This window comes from Dromaius novaehollandiae, chromosome 3 (assembly GCF_036370855.1).
Source record: "Dromaius novaehollandiae isolate bDroNov1 chromosome 3, bDroNov1.hap1, whole genome shotgun sequence".
NCBI classification, from domain to species: Eukaryota; Metazoa; Chordata; class Aves; order Casuariiformes; family Dromaiidae; genus Dromaius; species Dromaius novaehollandiae.
The window spans coordinates 63,750,609-63,774,261 of NC_088100.1; the positions used below are offsets into that span (position 1 = coordinate 63,750,609).

Below are 23,653 nucleotides of genomic sequence, written 5' to 3' on the forward strand. Positions count from 1 at the left end.
TTTCTTCAGGTTTTCTCACCCCTAATCGAAAGTTCTAGCCTAGAGAGAGTGTATGTGTATACATATTAGCATATATCGAGAGAGAGTATTGCATCATTTCTAGTGTTCCTTACCATGAGTTTTATGAGAAGAAATCTCACAACAATCCCCTGAAATGATTCCCCAGTGTTCTTCTGTCTGGAGGTAGGGCTAGCAGTAGAGGGAGAGATTGCAACATCTGTCTAGACTGCATCAGCTATTCTTAAAATCTCCACAAAGAGCAAGGGCTTGCTTTTTATGTCCTGTGAGCTCTTTACCCCTCCTCCGTGTAGATACCCAGAGAAAGAGAGACTGGCCTTCACTGGAGATAGTGCTAAGTAGGTACTAATTTTAGAGTGTGGGCAAAGTAAGCTCAAATACATTTCCCAGAGTAAAATACAGGAGTGTGGGTATGCTGAAGACAGAAGTTACGGAAAATCAGATGAGGCAATGCTCCAAGCGTGGGTAGTGGTGTTTATGCGTTTATGTGTATATATAGGAAGGAGAGAATAAGAGAGAAAAAGACCAATGCAGAGATAGAGACAAGAAAGTGAGATCACTAGTGAAGCTAAAAACACAGGAGAAGTGGTATTTTTAGTATTGTTAGAAGAGTTTTCTCCAAGATTATCAATTTGCAGTATAAGCAAAACCTTGGTAAGATCAGCAGGCTGTACCCACACCAAACTCATCCACCTCTGGAGAGTGCGATTGAATAGAAGGATTTCCTGGAATGAAATGTGGATAAATGTTGACCAAAACATTAGTAAATGACTGCCAGGTAGTTATCAAAAATACATCCGTTGTCAAATCATCATGAGACTTGTTCCTTGTGTATTAAGCCAATTAAAACGGTTAGTATACATTTTCATTCTCTTTTTGGGTAAGAGAGGAGACAGTAATACAATAAAAGGAAGATGTGCTCAGGTAAGGTCTAGAGTTCAAACAAAATACTTCAGTGTAGTCTGTTAGCCTCAGCTTGATCTGCATTAGTGCAGAAGACATCTCTGAATCAACAGATCCATCCACAACAAGATGAAAAAAAAACCCAGAGGAGCAGAGGAGGTCTAGCATGGGGCAGGGATATAGGAGATCTGCCCTCTCTCTCATTAGCTTTTGGTTGAGCATAATGACTGAACATTGAAAAGATTTTCCCATTTTCCCAGCTTATATTTCTCTTCCAGCTATTTATCATCTCTTTTCTACATGCTAATATAAACTACGTCTGTGCTGCTGTTGCTGTGATTAGCAAGCATGTGGGCTCACGCTGACCCTGTTCAGCTGCAGGTATGAATATAACTCTAGAAGCAGCCTTACTTCAGGTTGCCCCAAATTTCCATCTGCTCCTTGCAGCAGATGGCCTCATGGCTCTTCAAGGAGGGATCCTGGGATAACATGACACCTCTGCAAGGCAGCTGAAATACACGGAGGCGGTGGGGCAAAGCACAGCATGACTACCCAATCCACACCTCAAATTGTGTCTGTGATACCCCTTCATGTATCCTTACAGGCTTGATTTCCCCACTTTGGGAGTATTCCCTGAAATTACCCCAAATTTGCTAGCATACTATACTATAAAGTGCACAAGGCAAGCCTCTACATGAACACAAGCCCAGACTTGAGGTGCAGTTTAGATGTAGCCATACTGACTAGCAAAACAAGGGCAAGTGGATAGTATGACTCTAACTACTAAATAATAATACAATGCATAATAATACTTCCATGAATACACATGTTATCTTGTCTTTTAAAGGAATAAGCCAATGAACTCTGTTTTTTACATTGCAATATTGATTTTAGATATTTATTTTAAAATATTTTTAAACTCTTGATATTCCAGGAAATGGTTACTTGATTACTACAGAATTACTAGCTGTTGCTGCACATCTTGGCCTGTTTCCACAAGAATAGCAAAATAACTTTACCAGATGCTAATGAGTTTTTTGAACAGTGGGAACAGGTCTATCTGGAATAATGAAACAATATAAATAATTCTGGCCTTCAGAAAAATATTTCTGTAAGAGAATACAAAGGTTCTTCCTTAGGGTTCAAAGCATAAAAATGAGTTTTTCCACTTCAATGCTATGAAGAGAATCCTCAGGTTGAACAAGTTCATTGTAATGTTTAAAAATATACTTACCACCTAATTAAGTATTTGCTAAATTATATTTGCGCTTGCTGACTGTGAAAAGGTAGTTTTCACCTTTCTACTCTGCTTTCTTTCCTTTCCATCCCCAATTTTTCAAAGCAAAATTAGGTTCTCAAGATTTCCTTCTGGAAGGTGTAACATGGCAACAGTAGTACCACTATTGGTACTGAAAGATTTTCAAAATATTTGTGAAAGATTATTTGATCCAGAGGATTAAATCTTGAATTATCAGCCAGTGAAGTTTTGCAATCAGTGGATATAACATTTATATCTATATATACTGCTATATATTCTACTATAACATAGCAGAATTTGGCACACTGTGTGCAATTACTGGTTGTAAATTCTGTCTATGTAACTTCTGATAATAAATTTAAATAAAACTTAAGTAGTACCTTGTAACTATTAGCTATAAAAAAGGACATCTTTTAGTTTCCCACTGTCATTAGTTGGAACTGCTTTTGTTCTTAAGTTCCCTTTATTTCTTGCCAAAACTCAGTCCCAGCTGTAATTGTTACATCAAGAATGTTTCATGTTAGTCTGTAAGATGATGTTTGCAAAACCTAAAACCATAATGGCCCACAGAATTTCGTGACTGTGAATCTGAATGGAACCATATAAGTGAATGTTAAAAATGTAGTTTGAAAGACGAGTAGCAATGTAGTGAGCACTGTAGCTCTCTTACAGTGCCACAAATAGGAGAAAAGAGGATATAAAAAGAGAATGACATTGAATTTATGTTTCATATGATCTTGACTTCTTTGAGTCGCCTGACTGGTATCTACACATCTTTCCTAAAGTTGCCAGTCTGTAGGCAGAATACCTTTACCATCCTGAGTCTGTCCTAAGTGTGTGAGTGGTATGTTAATATGTTGAGCCCAGCTCCTTGAGATAATTGGAGCCAGCTTGGAAAAAAACCACTGCCAGTGGAAAAGGAAATTATTCTAAATCACATCTTAAGTGTCACTGCTACTTAGTACACACATCATTGGAAATACTATAAATACAAGTTAGTCTTCTGATGGCTTCAGCTAGCAGAAACCTTTACAGTATGTGATAGTATAAGGCCCTTCTTGCACAGCCATACCATGAAAGAAAGGGTTGGGTATGACCCGTTTACATCACAGGGTTAGAGTAATGTGAAGTAGATGATAACTTACTTAATGAACTTTTGAAAAGCTTCCTAGAAGTGATTCCAAGAGGTTGGCTTATTTGTTATGGAGAATCTGAGGTTGGGTTCCTAGGTGAATTTGAGCTTGGATGCTAAATACGCTTCTTAATCCTCTTGCAGAGGATTCCTCTTCAGAAAGAGAGTGGGAAGATGACAGTGGGAAATCTTTGAAAGATGAATGACTTAGGATGGGAAAAGAGGCTTGGATAGTATCAATTCTCCCATCCTCCTAAAAAGTATTTGTCATGACCAGCAAACTTAATGATGAGCTGTGATTCCTTGGTTTTCCATTGTCTCAAGTCCTAGACAGTTTGTTGTAGGCTGCATTATTAGAAAATAGCTTGTTTTGATCCTTTAGCAGATTACTAGTGAAAAGTATTATGAAAGAATCTAATCAATAAATCTTGGGAGATAGAACCCTCTTCTGTTTCATTACACAAGATTTTTTTTTCTACTGTGATTTTATTTAATACATTTTTATAAGAACATGCACAATTTATACTATGCAAAGCAGAATGTATTTTTAACTACTTTTATCTGTCTCAGTGTAGCCACATGCAAAGTCAGAAACACATTATCATCTTCAGACCTAGCTGTTAAAATATGCTATTTCTGATTTCCTTTTTGTTAGTAATCAGTAGTTGAATATAGCACAGTTACAACATCAAACATCTGGATAACAAACTGAGATCTAAATTAGCAAACTAAATTATACAAAACATGGAACCATCTGTCTCCCATTGTGTGAAGCATACTTGCTTTGAAAAAGGAGACATGCCAAATTTTACAGTTGTAGATTTGGATACATTTTGTTTTTGTTGTTCACAGAATAGATCAGTTAATGAATATATTAGGAATATTTTTCTTAGAGTATCTTTTACTTCCATTAAATCTTTGTTTACTAGTCCTGTAATTGTAGCTTGCAAAGCTTATTTACCTTTAAATCCAGGATTTACTGCAAGGTTAAAGACTACATTCTTGCAACATACTGCTGTTTTTGAGGAAACAGGTCTAAATTTTGCTTAGCACCTATAGGCCCTCAGGTTGAATACGGCCATACCTGGAAAATCATATGAATTGGTTCAAGGGTTATACTAACAGGGAAGGACAATAAAGAAAATAAACAATGAACATGTACCAGACCCATTTTTTTCCTTTTAATTCCCTGATAGAGTGTTGGGTCGTGAACCATTTTCAGATATTTTTAAAATTTTAAAACTTCTGCTCTGCTTCTCCTTGAAAATCACCTTCTTGATAAGGCCTTCCTAGAATTTTGAGTATTGAATAGATAAATTTCTGGCTTAAAGCAAGATTAAACTGATCTTTACAAAAGGATTTAGTTTATTCACCCTTGTAATAGGATTTAAACTGTAATTATTATGGAGTAAGGATGGGTGTAGAGAAAAGTAATGTCTCTGTAATGATAAGTTGAACAAATACAAGGACAATGAGTAGTCCTTGATCTTACATCTCGAAAATACAGGTTTCTACCACTGCAGATAAATATGCTTTGGTAAGCTGTCAGCTTCAAAAGGACTTTTATGTATTTTGAAAGCCTACAGTGAATAACATGATAAAAATTCCCCAGTTAAAGTCCCATTAAAGTCAATGCCAGCAGAAGAGTACATTAAAATTAAGAGAATCAGAATTTGAACTTAGAAGTAGAGAAGTCATAAGGACAAAAAGAGTCTGTTTTATTGTTTTATTTTTACATATAACCAGCATGTAAGTTTTCAAGAAATGTAGCTGCATAGAAAGTTTGAAATGTTAATAATTTAGTTTCAGCATCTGAAAAGGAGTCAATGAAAGAGAAAAGAACGGAATCTTCATCTCTGAAGCAGTAAACCTTTGTGTTAGCCAGTAAATCTCAGTGCCATTTGCTAATTGCTTTTAGTATCTAAACCCATGCTAGTGGAAAACTAGGCTGAACACAATCTCTTTTCTAATAGCACTGTAAATCATACAATATAAAATAGCTTTTTATGTGGAAAGAATTAATGAGCACAGGATTTTTTGAATATGGGGTAACTCTCTCCTTAACTCTCATCAATGTAGTCCTTAAGCACCAAAACAACAGTTTAATGACTAGTCTCTATGGAAATGTGAAAATAATTTTGGCTTTACTTTTTCAATTCATCGTTTTCTGTAAATGGTTTTACAAATAAATGCTCTGATTGTATTTAGTAACTTCAACATTTTGTAGTGAAGACTTCTGGTTAGGATGTAATGCCATGTATTAGCTTAGCATGTATTAACTTACACAGATCAAATTTTAACCTAGTTCAGTTATTTTCATTTTTGAATGAAATGAATGCTAAAAATATATATATGTTGTGTGTTCCTATTGTAGAGACTCTGGGGCACCTGGACTTGAAGAAAGAGCTGACTGGTTATTTAAACATTTACATTAGCTGGAATTGACAGTCATATCTCTTAACACTATGACAGTGTGATGGAAGTGATAAGTAGCTGAAGTAGTAAGTATCAGCTACAGCATTCACTCTCCCCTATATTATTTCTATTTCCATTAGTATAATAGAAGTCAGTATCCCATGGGACAGTGTGTCAGAGAAAGCAGTTTCGCGATTGTTCCTATATTATGCTTTCTTCCAAGTACACCAGCATTTCCACAAGGTGTCAGTCTGAAAGAGCAGTTTTGTCGCAGGTAATTGGTAGCCAGTGATCCCTTTTATTGCTGTCTTCAGCAAATGAAACACGGTTGAAAACTTCAGGAGTGCAATATGGTTGAAGACCAGCCAGTGATTCTCTAAAAGTAAGGCTCAAAAGCCCAAGAGAAAATGAGATTTACAAAGAAATACTAAAATCTGAGCCAACTAGAGGCAAGTCTGGTCTTTTCGAAGCTTTAAATCTGAAAACTGATCATTTCAGAACTGATTCAAGTAGGTTCATTAACACAAAGTTTTGTGATGCATATGAAGTGTAATAAAGTAATTAGAATGGATAAATTATCTTTCTAATACTGAAGTTCCCAGTGCAGTGTAACACCCAAGAAGACATGGTCCAAATTCAGCCAAAAATACTTTCAGATCAATAAGTACCTCAGAATATCTTTAGTCAGCGTACCAATAGTATGAACTACACAGCCAGCATAAACACTGCTAACAGTGCTTTGTCATCACTCTGAACAGACACAGTAAATCTGAGTTTACACACTGATAACAAGAGGAGCTGGGGAAACGACAAGTAAGGCTTTAAAGTTCGTAAGCTTCACTTACCTTTTTTCCCTTTATATCATTTGTAGAAACAAGGTCCACCCTAGAATAAGGAAGAATCACTGATTCCAATAAGCCAACTTTATATTTGTTTATATTCCTGCATTTACTAGACTGTAATAAAATGACTCTCTAGCTTTCTCCCTGAGGGGAAAGCAGCAATGTTTGCAAGCTATGGGAAGTATTCAGAGATGCAGTGGAGCTATTATCTACTCCCATGACATTATTTGCAATTGAGAGGTCATCTTGGAATTTCTCCTGCTTTCAAGTAACCCAGCTACGACTAGTGATTAAGAATGGTATTTATTTAGTAGCTGTTATTGGGTTTTTTTGTAGTCTGTTCATAAGCAAGAAGTTGCCATCCATCTTTTTACGTATAGACCTTTCCCCTGCTTTCTATGATACACAAAGTTTTTGCAACACTGAGGTTTACATTGCATCTGAAGATGAAGCAGAAATTTTACTGGTATAGAATGTGATGGTTGGCTTGCTAAGTCATACAAAAAATGTGGGTTTTTTTGTCAACAGCAGCCGCATACAATGACAGTATATAACTTCATACCTTCTGTAGTAAATAATAGATTACCAAAACTTAAGAATAGGTTCACGTAATGATGATGCTTTCACTTTTGAAGGCAAAATTTTCCTTTCAGTAAGTATTTGTTATTTTATACTTTTGCCCCATCAGCATTAACTTCCAGCATTTCTGGTGTGTTTATATTTCAAACATTGTTTAAATGTGTTAGGTTCTGTCAACTTCAGAGACCATCCTTTCCCTTTCAGTATAACTAAGATAGTAATTTTGAAAAATGGAAGTACTTCTGATTTTCTGATGTTGGATTCAGAGATTCTTTTATTATAAAAGAGCAGATTGGTATTGACTAAATTTTGTTTTGTAAATGAATGGTAAATAATGTATGTGGCCGTGGCCACTAACAGATAATTCTAAAGATGAATATTGCATTGACTTAGGAGCAATTAAATTTCATCCCCACTGAATATGAAGAACAGAAGAAAGACAATTTAATTCCGAGGCCTTGTCAAGTTTAAGGAGTGCATTTACACAGCACAGTGGAGCATAGCACAGAGATCTCCCTGCTTACTCGTGACTGCACTATTTCAGGAACTTAATTTACCACTACCAGATTGTTTCAGGACCTTGGCTATGCCTGATTCTAACTCATGTAAATGAATTAGATCAAGTTAGCGCCAGCCTTGACAGGGCTCTGTCACATGACAGAGATACACTTTCAATCCTTTTGCAATTGCTTTATCACTGAGCAAACCTTGTATAATGTACAAATTTCACTGTCGTGCTACTTTTAACGTGACTTACATCCAACACCTCTCTTTAGATTGCTTATGACTTTGACTAAAACTGCTTTGGACTGAGCAATCATTTTTAAGCTCTGAACTGTAAGACTGTGGTTACTGGATGATAGGGTGATAGTAAATACTACTTTAAATAACAATTTAAATTAAAAAAAATAAGGATAAGAGTGTCTAGCCCTCTACAGGAAACTTTAGGCATTAACAATGATTAGTCAGTCCACGTAATTTGATTCCTACTGTCTTAGAGCACTAGTTTGTGGGCTACAGAGTATTTCCTTTTAAAAGCTGGATTTCATTTATATTCCATGTGGATTTCACTTCTATAGTTTATGCTATCGACATTTATTTTACTATTGATGGGGAAAAGCCCCTCATATGACAGATATGCTGAAGATTAGCCAAGCATTTCATCTGGCAGTGTCAGTAATTATTCCTTTATTTCTTTTCAGAGTATATATGCCATCAAACACCCTCCCTGCTGGAAAAATAGTCCTAAGTGCTGTGTGATGTCATCCCTGGAAACTAACAGGAAAAAAGGAGGGTTAATATAAACACATATGTAGCCAGTGGATCATAAAAATCTAACAGGTGTTGGGCTGGTTAGCAGCTGATTAATCTGGTCAGCAGCTGATGCACTCCTATTTTAAGGTCACTCTGTGCTGTTGACTTTTCAGCAAAATCCTCCTGATGTGTTGTTTATCAGGGAAGTTGATTATAAAGAGATTTATAGGTTAATAATAGACTGAACTGTATTATTGTGTCACTTCATAGTAGTAAAGGTTGTGTAGCGCCAAGTTTTTGTGTCATGCTTTTTGCAGGATCTCCTTTGGCCTTTGTCACTTTTCTAACTCATAAGTTCTGTTGGATTTCTTGAATTTGAACAATTCAAAGTGAAAGAGTTCAGTGAAAGCTGTCCGTTCTCTTTATTGCAAATTGCTAGCTGAAGGCTTTTAATTTACTGAGACAATAATCATATAATTATACATAAATATTATAGGCTATAGCTTTTGTAAAGTTGTAGCTAATGGATGAATTAGTTTGAAGATAAGCTTTCCTGATGTAGTGTCAGTTTTTCTTATCACTTTAGTTTGTGTCCATTACTGACTTTAAAAAGATTGCCCCTTTCAGATAAGCAAAAATCTGAAGGAAGAAACAAACAAATATTTGTCTTCTTTGGCTTCCTATCTTACATAACCTTGATCTTGTGAAATGCATTTATCTCTGTTCTTTCCACGTCTTAGTTACGAGGACCACAGAACCCTAGTGAAAGAAAGGGGAGTCCATGTTTTAATTAAAGCATGGGATGTTTAATGCAGCATTTCTCAATCTTTTCGGGCAAATTGCCTCTTACTTAAAAAGCAAAAAGCCTTCTGACTCTTCACTTTTTACACTTTTTACTCATACTTTCAAAGCAAATATTTCAGTTACAACACAGTTCTCTAACTTATTTGTGTGTGTGTTTTGAGAGGTTGATGAGGAATACTTGATCTTGAAGGGTAAGTGTGTGGGGGGGAGGGCCAGCATTTCTAAATAACTTATTTATTTCGTAGTCTTCAATAATGAGATTTTCTATGTCGTAAGAGTCTCTTAGCCTTTCATGACTCCCTGCAGATGATAACCCATTTGATGTGATAGTTCTTTAAACTGTAAGCCATATGCCATCTCTGTGTTTGGTCCACAGCCCACTTCTCTGCATGTTTGCCTCTGAAATACCCATTTTAGCTTTTTCTTAGGTTTTTTGAGCACAGCTCTTCTTTGTTGTTTCCCTAGATTCTTTTTTATCTAGAAACTAAACCAGGTGAACAAATTAAAACCTTTCTCACTAGACAGTGCTGCCTGCTGCTTTGTTCTCTTTACAGAGAGACTTACACATGGTGTATTGCCTCTTCCCAAAACAATTTCAAAGCTATTTTGGGGAACTTCCCTTCAAAAGACTCAACAGATCTCCTTCTTTCAGGTTTATCACTGAAGGAAAATCTTGTCTGTGCTAGTATTGGGGTAGCACGTTAAGATTAGGAAGTGCCAGAAAGAGCTAGAGGTAGAGCAGAAGACATGAAAGGCTTTAACTGAAGACAGTTCCAGAGGCAGAGTTCTAGTTTCTTTTGAAAGGAAAACTGTGATTATCTTTGAAAGCCCAGCTGGGCACCCTATCACAGGAAGTGCAGTCCTGTAACAGTGTAGTATGACCCTCTAAGACTGAGGGAATGACTGGAGGTTTTTAGAAGGTGCTGTTAGTGAGCTCAGTCTCCCTGTATCTTGATTGTTCTGAGCACACATCAGAGGCTTTGCTAATATCACATTTCGTACTCAGAATATGGTACTAATTACCAGTCATCATCAGGGTCTTGTGTCAACACTTGACACAAGCCAAGTGAGTGGCAAAATAAGCCCCCAGGCCACTATTTTGATCAAACTCGGATATCTAGTCCAGAATTGATTAATGTAAACCAGTGGAAGCTGGCAAGGCTGGAAAGCAGCCTTGCAGAGAAGGACCTGGGGGTCCTGGTGGACAACAAGGTGACCATGAGTCAGCAATGTGCCCTTGTGGCCAAGAAGGCCAATGGTATCCTGGGCTGCATTAGGAAGAACATTGTCGGCGGGTCGAGGTAGGTAATCCTCCCCCTCTACTTCGCACTGGTGAGGCCACATCTGGAGGACTGTGCCCACATTCTAGTGTCTTTTCACAATATGCATCCCCATTTAGATGGCTACAATTACAATCTTAAAGGGTACCATTCCACAAGATATCTTTGTAATGTACTGTGAGGGCTCACATCAGTCAAAGTGCCATCAAAATACATAAGAAAATGCAAGCTCCTCCTTTTTGGGACTACCTTAAGTTTTTCACCATTCACATTAGGCTGTTCTGCAGCAATCTCATTGGAACATGGGTATTGCATTTACAGAATTAACAGGATTTACAGAATTAACAGAAAATCGGATCCATGTGTCCAGCATTTGGATAATTGAATTTTCATTATTTTGTTGTCACCTGTTTGGGAAAAACCTTCCAAAATTCTCCTGAGTGAGTTAGAAAACACAGACTGAGTTACTGTGGTCACAGCAAAATTATGGCAACAAAACACAGTCCCTAGTAGTTGTTCTATATCTAGTCCAGTTTCTGTAAGTTGCATTTTTGCTTGAACTGTCAGAATATTCTAAAACCTCTGTACATAATGTTCTATATCTATACTGCCAGGAAGGAATACATCAAGGAAGGAAATATTATTTTACCAAGAAGTAGAGAGAATAAATTGTATTTAACGTCAGAGAATCTTCGTTTCATAGACAGCTAGGAAGATTTTCACTTCTAGATCAAGATTCTAAGTGAGACTAGTGACTTTTCTAGTGGTAACATGAAGATGATTGCATAGCCTTGCCACAAAAACAAGTAAAGATTGACAGTGCAATGTGAATTTTTCACAATGTTGCTACCAAAAAAATTATCTAAGTATGATGATCCTAGTGAGCCTTCTGGACAGAGGGTCAGTGTACTTTTTTTTGCAGACCTCTGTCTCCCCTTAATAACTGCCATTATCCAGCCAATGTGGCTTCCAAGGAGAGAGAAAAAAAGGGACCTGTCCCTTAAGAGACTTTATCCAGTGTTAGAGGCTTCAGCCTCCAACAGACAATGCTGAAACCTGCTTCTCCTACCCGTGACTTGGTGTTCAGACTGCCCTGCCGTAACACCGCCTTCTCACCACCTTTCCCTCTGTATTCCACAGACTACTATTGATCCCACAGATGTGGCAGGTCTGTTTTGGCATGTAACTGGGAAAAGAGAGGAAATCATTTTCGTAGAGGGTAGGGAAAGAAGGGTAGAACACAGCTTGTTTCGAGCTCTTCTTCCCTAATGGGTTGAAGAGGTCTTGCAGGTAAAACTGCCCAACTGATGGGGGAAGCAGAAGTATTGAAGGAGCAAGATGTTTCAGCACAAGGTAATAATATTGCATGTACTAATAGTTTTGGTAAAATTTGGCAGTGCGTGTGTTTAGAATTGCAATATGGTGGAATGGCATCAACATATTTGCTGTCACCATAACTTGCATCAAAGTGTGAGATTCTACCAGTGGAGGAACAGAAGTTTTGGCACTGACTAAAATGGGATTAGCCTTCCATTCTGTGTCCACATCTTTTAAAATAATTAAAAAACAAATATCCAGAGGTAGTTATAACCCTCAGGAAAAAAGTTGTTCATTTTCCTGACCAGATTAGAGTAACTAGAGAAGAGAAGCTATATTCTTTTCTGCATTGTGCACATTTCACTATTTTTCAAACTCACTTTCTCCATACATTCATAGTAGACATGCATTTACAGCTACAGTGAAATATAAGATCAAACACTTCTGTACTGAATGAACCTAGAGCTATATATCCTGATAAGAAATATTTGGTTTATACTCTGGAAATTCTTTGATTGCAAAGAGGTTGACAGTAGTTTGCTTGTCTGGGCAGTCAATAGCTTGCCTACTGGAATAAGCTTTGGCCTTCATGTGTCTTCATTTTTCTTTGATATAAGTACTGCCAGGGGAGGAAAATGTACACACAGGGCAAATGATATACATATCTTCAGTCATTGTACAGGACCAGTTGCAAATACTTAAACTAGATGGTTTCTCATCATAAATGCTTATTTGTTAAGACTAAAACTTTTTGCAAGAATATATCAATTCTGACTTCATTTATATTAAAAAGAATCAAGGCTGCAATACTCAATCAAAACCAAAAAAACCTGGCTTGCCCCAAAATAGCCAATATATCTGAGGACTACAGTAGTGACTTGCAGGATGGCAAGACAGTGATTAGAAAATGGTCTCCCTCATCTCAGAATCTGTCATCTGAAATGAGATAAAATTTATGTTTATTGAAATATTTTTTTTCTTTTTTTTTTCTTTCTTTTTTTTTTTTTTTGCTATAATGGGCCCAGCAGTAGTATTTTATACTTTGGCTAGCATCCATAAGTGTGACTGTTATTCTGAAGTAAAATTGTAATCTTGTTTACTTTCTGTAAGAAATCCATTCCTCCTTTGCTGAAAGATTTGTAATACATGCATCAGATTTTCACTGTGTTGCTAGATGTATGCACTTGTATAACAGCTGTTCACCTACTTGCAGATCTGTACTATAATTTTGGGGCAGTTTCTCACTTCTTTATGTTCTGGCTACAGAATTCTGCTTCAGAATACTTCCATATATGCCCAAGAGAGTTTTGCTATTAATGATCTTCATCGTGAGTCTTTTTATATCTGGCAGTGTGTATACTCATCTCATCTTGATAATTCTAGCATTCTTGAGAGGCGTGTGAGGTATCTCCACTATTGTCTGACCCTCTCAACAGAGTGACAACTGCAGTTATAAATTTCTGTCATTATATAATTGCTTTTGGATCCTTCCCAGTTCTGCTGTTAAAATTGTCACATAACTAGCTTGGCTGATGCTTCCTGATGAGTTGAGGATCATGTTAACTTATCATATTTTCATGCCGCAAGGCTGCCTAGGCTTTGAGTTCAGCTGTGCACATCAGTGACTTACTCGTAAGGTAGTCATCAATGGCATCCATGTAGTTTTGGTATCAAGATTAGGGTGTCTGAGAATTTTGATGTGTGGCTCTCAGTAATCTCAGTGACCATAAATCACTAATGATCTCTTTTTCCTCAAACATAATGCCTAAACTTTTAACATATGTAAAGGCCATTGGACATCTTTTTATCTGAAAGTCCATGGGAATTTATAAATTTTGATAGCCTCTTCATTAGTTAGCAGCTACTGGTCTCTACCTCTGCTGGATTGCCTTTACCTTGTGTTTGCTGCCCTTTATGATGGGTTTGCAAGTATCATATGCAAAAACAGTCACTATTTCACCTACTTTTAATTGAGATCCACTTCCCTGCCTCTTAATGGCAGAGTTGAAATCTTTGTGCTCCCATACCGGAAAGTAAAAGGTATCTCTGAAAATCCTACTAGAATGCATGTTATTGTGAGAAACAACTAACCATCTTATTTGTCACTAATGTTACTAAATTAGTTGTCATAAATGACAGCAACAATAGTGTTATACTTACACTGCAGATTTCAGTCCAAATTTCAATTTCAGGAATCTTTACATATCTACTTAGCTCTGAAATAAAATGAGGAATGATTTCCTCATTGACTAGTATTTGCCATTTCTTCTGTACGATACTAGAAAAATATCATTTTTGCCATATCTGTAATGTTCTTCAGTTGTGGGCATTTGGTAATCATATCTTTTTAGTTCTTTTGTTTATACTATTTGGGCTTTGCCTTGCCCCACTGGATGCCAAGCCACTTTTGAGGCTTTGTCACTCCAGACAAGAAACCTTTTTTCATTTGCCTAATTACTCCTATTATATGTTCTTTTACTTAAAGAATACTGTTGAAGGCAGATGATGTTGTGAGTCAGTCAGTTTATTCAAAACACCTGGGGATTCTCAAAAGTCTCTCAAAAACATCTTGGTAATTTTTAGCTATTCTTTTGCAGCAATGTCAGACCGTATTGTTCTTGTGGATCGTTTTTTGCTTTGCCTGCGTATGTATTGCAATAATCTTTTTCTTGGAGTTAAACTTGTTAGATTCCTCCATTTTCTTTCTTCTTCTGGAAACAGTGACTTTTGTAGTTTTTGCACAGTTTCCATATTCTTCCGCATTGTTCTACTTGCAATTTATGTTGTTCACACAGTCATTTTCTTAAATTTGATTTGCCAGTACTATACCTAAATACTTCATCATGCTAGAACGTCCTGTTTTGGGAAGAGCTCTGCTACAGAACTGTGAATAGAATACTGGTCGTATGAAGTCCTGATTTGGCTTTGGGAAATAGAAGGTAAATTACTGTTTAGAGCTTTAACCATGATGATTTTGAACCATATTTGTGTCTAGATGTTAGCTATGAAATCAGCATGAATATTTCCATATTCAGATATGAAATACCTCTCTGTCAAATTGGTAATCCTCTGAATTTCTACCTCGCATCCCACCACAGTAATTCCAAAACATTATTGCATTTAGGTGAAATTTTTAGAGGTAAATTGCTCTTTATTAACAAAACTTTGATAGGTGCTGCCAGAATATTTTAATCCCGTAAGAGGACTTTTGGAGCATATACTGTTAGATAATGAACTAAGCACATATTTCAAGTGGTTTAAATATAATAACCAAGAGACAATGTTAAAGGACATTTTGGTATCTAAAGTAACAAAACATCTAGTAAGTTGTAATTTTAATATTTCATTTTGGCCATAGTGTATTGAAAGAGACAAGAATGCTATAGCGAATACACAAAGCCTTTGGGTGCTGACAATTTTTATGTGGCAGCATTAAATTAGTACCAGGTATAAGCGTTTTGTTTTATCTGTCTGGAATGTCACTGCGGTTCATATACATCAGTCAGCTTTACGTAAGAAACTACAGCCAATGATATTTATTTGGGGCTTCAGTTTAGTAAGCTCTTTCTCTGGATAGCACTTCAGCATATGCTGTTTTGAATAGGAAAAACACTTTAGCAGGTGTTTCAGTGGTTTGTTGACTCAAGAATACTTTTTGGGAGAATCAGTCTCAAGGAGACTTGCATATTCTCGCAGCCAAGAATTGATTAAACTGGTTTTAGAAAACAAACAATTCCCCCCTCTGCCAAATTCCTCCCCAAACTCAAAAGCTTTTCATCTTTTGCCAGGGTAGTAAGGAGAATATTTTTACCTCTGTTTCCGATGCAAAAATGGAAGGTTTTACATCTATGCAGTTTGGCAGCTCTGTTACAGCCTTGCTGTGTGAAAGGTGTTTGTTTACTTTGCTGATGCTGAGTTCCGTTCTTTTATATTTGTTTTCTTTTTTTTTCCTGGAGTGACAGGGCTGAAAGCAGCAGGATCAAACATGTCACGCATGCTGCTAAATGTTGTGGTCTGACAAAACTACATGGCTTTCTTTATCAAGACAGCTGTGCTTTTGCATGAATATCTTAATTTGGCTTGCAGAAAGATTATGCCTGATACTCAAATGTACTACCTTGAAGGGTCACCTTGGCTTCCCCAGGGAGTTTACTTCAAGGCATTCAGGACGTCAGACCAAAAAGTCTCTCAGACTGACGTATGTTTATTGTTTACTACTTAGAAAAAGAGTATCATTAGTAAAGAAGACACCCTCCAAAATAATGAGAAAGTTATTACTACTCTCAAAATAACTTTGAAGTAAAGAAGGGCTGAGTGGACTACTTCATTCTGACAATCATACTTAGTATGGATCACAGGAACTAGTTAAATTGTGTTAAGTTAGATGCCTGTTAAATAGATCTTTATCCCTGTAGACTGGTCCCCCATAGATGTCATTAGGACATTAGAGAAGTATATTTTTTTATTTTAATAACAGCTGTTGTTAGATAACTTGTACAATGTCCAGAAAAAGTCATTATAAGGAATTTCAAAGATGACTTGAAAGATGTTGTCCTGTTTATTGAAAAAAACACTTAAATGAAAATCATTATTTTATACCTTCATATTAAGCTGTAGGTCCATTATATAATATATAAATGGGACATTTGAGAAAGAACTGGACCTATTGCTATGTGTGGAAATGTATGATTTTGTCTCTACTGTTGATCAATTTGAGTAACTATGAGTAAATATGAGTAAATGACTTTTTATGTCACAAAAATTCTGAAGATATTTTTGAGGGTCTAAGCTCTGAAAAGTTAGTTGGTTTAGTATCTTCCTGAGTTAGTTGCTAGCTGCAATTAGGAGCTTTACACACAGCTTCTTAATCTTCTGGAAAATTATAATCTGTAACTACAGGCTTCCATGCTTCCATTCCTTATAGAGTGGCTGTGTAAGAAGCACAGAAATCATATGCTTTAGTGGTAGGATTCATAGATGAACATAAAAAGTTCAGTAATATTGAGGCTTGGGGTTTGATCAGTCTGAAAGCTGTTTGAGGCTGAGGCTTTACCTTCAGAGTGAAGAGTGTCAAAACATGAAGTAAGTTTTGATTTAGTGACCTTATGCAGAATGGATAAGTAATTCATGCAAACTTTTCCATTGGCAAATGATTGAATACGGGTGAAATGTATTAAACAAATTTATGTCATGTCCTGGTTTAATTATTTCTGGTTGTTTGGCTTGCTTTTTTTACACTGCCAAATGTCAATATGAAAAGAAACCAGCAATCTCTATAAATAGTAATTGGACACTAAAGTAGTAACCTTTGAGTCTGTTTTCAGTTCTCCATGTATGCACCATCTCTGTAAGAAACAATCCATCTTTTTTTTATTCAGACACATACTCATGCTTATTGCTTGGACCCAGTTGCTACTCCACTTGATGAAAAAAAATCTTTTGCAGTTTTACTGTTTCACGTTTCCTTAAGCATTGTGCTTTTGTGGGAAGAGCAAAGAAGGGAAGCTTTTTTATGATGCAATCTGTAAGCTTTTCAGCATCTCAACTATTTTTGTGCACAACTAAACACACAAGAAAAAGTCCTGAAAGAACTTTCTGAAGCCATGGTTAATATCCCAGACACAAACTGCAGAACAGGTAGTATGATATCATAGAGATTTCCAAAATTTTAAGCAAACTCAGAAATACCAGGGTAGATGCAGGGGTTTACAGGAAGCTCCCTAGCGCCCATTTGTTTTGTTTAGTATCATTTATTTTATACTCTGTAGCTTTGCAGCCCTCCTATTTGGGTGAAGTTTTGTTTGCCAGTATCCTTATGTACATGTGGAGGTTTGTCTGTTTCATTGTGTGTTGACAAGTTCTACAGTCCGCAGTCAGGAACCCCTGAAAGAAGTTTCGCTCTGTATTTCTCTGGACTGAAGAATATTGTGTAGAACTAGAAGTGTGATCATGTAACTAGGGATTACATAGTATTTATCAGTGCCTAAGAGCAGAAATATTGTGGCATATCCAGGATTTTTTTTTATCATTGTGGTTCCTTATCAGTAAATAATTGACAATACAAAGCAGGGATCTCTTCCTATAGGACCTAAATGCTGAATGAAGTGAAATCTAGAACATTTGCAGAGACTCAGGGAAGAACAGTATGTCATTTTAATGAACTTTGGTTTCTGTAAAACAGGAAGCAATTTGTGTGTCTGAACTGAAGCTTGTGGTGAAGCCTACATCATTTACTAGAAATTATTAATAATCCTTTGACTACATGGCTAATTTATTCTTCACATGAGTATATATAAACTCATGTGCACAGTGAGCACTGTCTTTTTTTTCAGAAATAGTGTCCCAAATTTGTTAGAAGTATCGCTATTTAATATTTGCCATGAGGCTTCATATCAGGTTTCAAAAAATCACAGCTAAGTGAAATGGAAAAAGTCTTCTCTTGAATATTTACAGGTATATTCGTATGCCAAGCTTAATTTTTCAGTCTTCTGCCACAGGGCTTTTATTCTTAAAATCAACAAAATTTATGTGTAACTAGCTGCTTGTCTGTGTGTAGAAAACAAAATGAACTATTTGCTGTCAAACTTTCAAAAATTTCAACTTGTCCTACAAGTAAAAATCATGTATAGGTAATTTCAGCTCAAGAACTGAAAGTTTCAGAAAGTTGTGAATGATTGACAGGAAGAATTTTAAACAGAAATACTTAACCTTAGCTATATCTTTCAGTAGTGCTTCAGCTAGAGCTACAATTAGTAGTTTAGCTCAACATTTTTCTGTAACATCCTCAACCATATTAAGTATTGTGTATTACCTTTAATATATCCTAACAGTGTTTAATTTTTAGATTAGGTTGAAGGTTTGCTTTTAAAGTTAGCATTAAATTCATCAATGTAGAACAGTAACATAACATTTTGTTTCATAAATATTTGTTGTATTATTCATTCATCATGATGGCTGCTTCCTGATGAATATTTCAGACAATCAGGATAGACAATACTTGCATCAGAGAAACAGGTAGGTAGAGGCTGAGGAAGAGAACAGTAAAGACAAGATTATTTTTATACAAGCATATATAAACTAAATTAATTTTTCTTTATAATTTGTATGTTCATTTTAAGCAGATTTAAAAATGGTTCCTTTACTTAGGAGACAGTAGCTAATTAAATCACTCAAGAGGCTTGGACTTTTTATTGTTCTAAATACTTGATTACATGGTGCTTCTGTAACAGCTGAGCAAGTTGCAATTGCAGAACACTCAATTTTGCTGTGAGCTGTTGGTATCATAGAATAATTAATTAAATTTGAAACATTTTAGGCACAGTGTCATTTTAATCACAAAATCATCATCTAAAATATCTTCAGTGAGGAGACAGAAATACAGTTGCACTATAACTGTGCAGCATTCTGGACTACTTCATGCAAAATTAGATCTTCATTATATAGACTTTTATAGACAGCTAATGACCTGAAGACTATTTCTTAATCTCCTAATGTTACACATAATCATCAGACTATAATAAAGTGTTCATAATCAACCATCAGATTGTCTTGTAAATGAAAACAGAAGTAATTTTTACCTAAACAGAAACATTATGAGTAGCGATGACCACTGTTATTTCAGGAAATTGGTCATTTTCTTTACCATAGACCATGCTTCAAAACCCTTCCCAACACTGATAGCATCAGTTTGATAAAATTACCTTAATGGCTGTCCTGGATTTTATGTAAAGTAAATAAATGTTATCCATAAGCTGTTTCTATTTTTTTGTTTAAATTCTTTAATAGAAAATATTATATAAAATATATAAAATAATGCTATCTATCAACTATTTCTATAGTCACATCATAGTGAGCATAAATATATAATTTTTATATACATATATATATGTGTGTGTGTGTATATATAAAAAATATGCAACAAAATAGCCCAACAATTTTCCCCTATATTTTACATTCCTCCTTAGGAAGACTGGCCATGAAAATACAGCCACACAGTCTTATGGAAACCTCTCTTCCTATAGTCAGTCCCTTCAAGACTTGCTCCTTCTGATAAGTATGATGATTGCACCCTGATTTGGCTGTGAATTTGGGCACTTACCTGCATATTTGTATTTGAGTCATGGCTAATGTGCAGCAGTTTTCAGAAGCATTTTCACTGAAAAGCAGGAAGGTTCTTAATGCTCTGTTTCTTTCATGCACGCCTCCCACACATTTATTAAAATGTTGACAGCAAAAGGCTGAAGAAGTTTTTATGCTTCATGGGCAAACCTTTGCTTCTTTAAATGTGACTAAATTGTACAATATCAGATATCATGAACTCAGCTCAGTGCTGAATTTCTAGGAGATGGTGAGTATACCCTTTAATCTAGGTACTTCCAATAGAGATCCTTAATGTGCTCAAATATTCCACCATCGTATTAAGTTTAGATAAAAATATTTTAGATGTCATCCTTGTCTTTGCCATTTGGTGGAATATCTTTGAACTAATTGCTTTTTCTACTACTACATTGAGAAAATTGTTCATCTCAACTTGTCAGAATCCAATTAGGTCAGTATCACAAATTTTGCATAGATTAACTGATAACCTATGCCCGCTGACTTCCATCATCAGCTCTCAGTAAGATTTCTTCTAAATCATAGTTGGAGTGAGCTAGTGAGGGTATGCAATCAGGTCTAACACCTTTCGTCGAGTAAGTTATTACTAGGCATGAGTCCTTATCACAAAACTGCCATCATAGTTAATGCTAGTCAAACACGGCAAAACCAAATTCATGTGAGTTCTGAATAGTTATACTACTGGACAAAGTTAGTCTTTTACCAACTCTTTGTAAATGTTCACAAAGACAGAATTGGATTCACATGCTGTTTAGACTTCAGACATTCTCTTGGTGAATATCTATGTTTATGTAAGACAAAGGATACTGGAATATGAGTAGGTGAGTTCACTTCTCATTATTCAGCTCTCTAGTACTGGACAGCTCAAAACATTTCAGACATTCATCTGAGATTTAAAACAAGCTAAGTGATAAATCACATAAAATGAAACGTTACTGCTTGTCAGCACCTCAGGCAGATATTTGTTAATATGTGACTTTAAGAATACATGTAAATATATTTTTGGAAACTAGAAGAGCTTCTGAACGCTTCATTCAACAATATAACTGAATGTCATATTTAACTTCTTGCCTCCCCAGTAGTCACTTTATGATTTTTTTGTTGCCAAATGCCAAGAAATTAATTGGCACTAAGCCTTGATTGGCCTGCTGTTGTTAGAAACTGTCACCTCTGTTGGGAATATTTTAGCAACGTGGAAAGGCCTAAGTAGCTGTGATATGGCTAAATGGAGGGTATTTAGTTCCCAGTACTTTCATTGCAATGCTTCCCTGGTCAGTAAATTGATTGAAGGCATCGTTTTAAATTAAAAGAAACTACTCTAAAGCCCAATTTTTTATTCTGTGACTTGCATTAGACTGATGGTTCTCTGCTGCTGGTTATCTCTGTGGGATTATATTTTTCAGTTTGTTATAGGAAATTCTTTTTTTTTTTTCTAGGAATCTCATCAGGCAAATGAAAATTTGCAATTAAAAGGCATATGCAAAGAAGTAAGTTCGTGGTGCTGTGTAACTGATTAATGTTACAGGAAACATTTTCAGATTGAAAGATTGATCATAATACCAATGTTAGTTGTCACTAAGCCACAGAATGAGGAAGTCTGGAGATACAGAAGAAATCTTGCATAGGCTCCAAATCATCATAGCTCTCCTAGAAGATAGATGGTAGAATCCAGTTAGCTTCAATTATATATTAAGCTTAGGCTAACAGAATTTCTTCCAGAGATCTTGAGAGACCTCTGCCTGTCCTGATTGTAGAGAAAACTATGAACTTTAAGAAGACTGCTTCATTACACACTTGAAATGTAGGTATCCATACTGGGGAATAATGGACAGCCGTATGTTCCTTGGTCTTCACAAAGCTAGAGACCAGCTACTTAAAGGGCAAAGTGAAAAATGAGGCAAAATAAAACATGTACCATCTCACCAACAGTCATGAAGGCTGAAACTAAAGCAGAACCCATCAGAAGAAGTGTGAAGAAGGTAGACATTGTAAATGACAAGTTAGCACAGTTTGTAAAGCAGTTAGTGAAATGGAAAAGTAAGTCAAAGAAGTTTTAAAGACATTTCAGCAGAATCTCAAAAGGGTGCTCAGAGTTCCAACCGTCTTGAAAGAGAACTGACTAAGGTGGATATTCATGCAAGATTTTTATCTAATTTGTAATATGCAATGCAAGGTCCAGGAATTTCAGAAACAATGGAGAGCATATACTAGCTGCATGAATAAATAGGTTAGGTACCTAAACCAGGTAGACCTGATTCCAACTATATAGAGCAAAAGAAGAGGAAGTATGTAGTGCAAACAGAAGCATTTTCTAATGCCTAATTAATTCCATATGCAAATATTTTTTGCTTTCTGGGCTATCAAGATTAGCTGTTCTTTTTAAAAGCATAAATTAATGAGCTCAGTGAAGGATGAGAATCTTTGCCCTGTGCTATGTAGGATCATGTGAAATGGTCTAATAATGTCTTCTGGCCTTAAGCTAAGAGTCTTATAAATTTCATTAGCTGTAATGTCTTCCATTTTGTTTGATTCAATGTTTGTTTCTTTATCCCTTTCAATCTTAATATTTCATATGTTTATATTAATATTATTTAAACTTATTATTATTATCTCACTGGTATCTAGTGAATGGACAAAGTGCAATGAGCAGAAGTTGAAATACAATAAATTCCATTACATTACAATAAATTCCATACATTAAATTAAATGTAAGAAAAAACTTCTTTATAGTGATGTCAAGCACTGGAGCAAGTTGTCCAGAGAGGCTGTGGAGTCTCCAACTTTGAAGATACTCATAACCTGGCTGGACAATGTCCTGGACAACCTGCTCTAGTTGACCCTACTTTGAGCAGGGGGTTGGACTAGATGATCTCCAGAGATCCCTTCCAACTTCAGATATTCTGGGAACTATTCTGAGACTATGCTTAATTAGTATTATGTTTAGTTGTATTCATATTTGTAAATCTGCTTAGAATTAATTTTGGGTAGGATGGGAGAGTGCATATGCAATCTTGACAACCTGCCAGTCAGGAGAAAGTGTACTACCTGACAGTGTGTCAGTTCCTGTCATCGTCTTCGACTGCAACTTCACCTCTGGTGAAAGATTGATGTGTGTTCGTCTCTGGTGTGTTCATCTTTGTCAAAGATTTGAACATTTCTTGTTTAGTAGCTGGATGGAAAGGAAGCTTCATGTGCTTCCTGGTTTTAGAGGTGGCACAGAGAGCAGGGCGGCAAGTAAAAGCAAATGTACAATGTGCGACAGGATTTGGTGACATCTCAGAGTGAAACTTTGTGTCATCATGCTTTAAAGCAATCACTGCTCCTTTGCATAATTAATTGTGTGATTAAACCCATATCCACAGCCCCCAAACAAAAAGAATTAGGGTGTCTAAAGGTTTAGAGAGTCTTGAGTCTTGTTTCCGCTTTCCTTCTTAAATGTATCTTACTATACGTTTCTGGGCTTAGATCAGTCAGGGTTATATCACTCACATATCTCAGAAAGCAAGGCTATTACTGATTGTTTCAGATAACTTAGTGCTTATGAAAAATGACAATGTGGAGGATTTTCTAGAGGAAAACGGACATGTGAGCAATCCAGCCCTAATGCTAATAGCAAGAGTGTGAAAGTAGGTTTTGTGGCCTACCGGTAAGGTTACTAGAGGGCATGCAGTGTGGTGAGAAACTGTCCTTGGAACGAGAAAAACAACTCCCAGATGTTCAGTAAGGAACTTACGGG

At 36.1% G+C, this 23,653-nt stretch overlaps 1 long non-coding RNA gene across 1 annotated transcript in view; it reads left to right on the forward strand.

Moving 5' to 3' along the window:
• The window catches only part of LOC135327875 (uncharacterized), a 57,300-nt gene that overhangs the window by 29,154 nt on the left and 4,493 nt on the right, over positions 1 to 23,653 (forward strand). Inside the window, exons 2-3 of the long non-coding RNA XR_010388377.1 lie at positions 5,686 to 5,812; positions 21,354 to 21,404. This is a non-coding gene — a long non-coding RNA (uncharacterized LOC135327875). The remainder of the gene's footprint in view (positions 1 to 5,685; positions 5,813 to 21,353; positions 21,405 to 23,653) is intronic.